The 385-nt window shown below is 39.2% G+C and overlaps 1 protein-coding gene across 12 annotated transcripts in view; it reads left to right on the top strand.

The window, feature by feature from the left end:
* Positions 1-385, top strand: part of Robo1 (roundabout guidance receptor 1) — a 1,008,058-nt gene that overhangs the window by 967,058 nt on the left and 40,615 nt on the right. The window lies entirely within an intron of this gene.

Here is a 385-nt window from a genome sequence, read left to right as displayed (position 1 = left end):
GTACCTACCACTCTGCCACTGATGTACCGTTCTACCACTGATGTACCATTCAACCACTGTAGCACTAATGTACCACTCTACCACTGATGTACCACTCTACCACTGATGTGTCACTCTACCACTGATGTGTCACTCTACCACTGATGTGTCACTGTACCACTGATGTACCACTGTACAAGATGCCCTAGTGCTCCATACTCTTTCTGAAAGGCTTATAACTTGGAAGAAAAAAAATGCAACTATGCTTTGTAAGAAAGATTTATTTGTTCAGTTTATTTACTCTTCTGTTTTTTTAATGGATGAATTTTACTGGATCATGGTGCGGCATAATAACCAGGCTAGCTTAATATGAAACAGCAAAATTTAATGAAGGGATAGCTTACAA

This window comes from Microtus ochrogaster, chromosome 2, assembly GCF_000317375.1.
Source record: "Microtus ochrogaster isolate Prairie Vole_2 chromosome 2, MicOch1.0, whole genome shotgun sequence".
In the NCBI taxonomy this organism is placed as follows: Eukaryota; Metazoa; Chordata; class Mammalia; order Rodentia; family Cricetidae; genus Microtus; species Microtus ochrogaster.
This window is presented reverse-complemented; position numbering and strand designations above follow the sequence as displayed.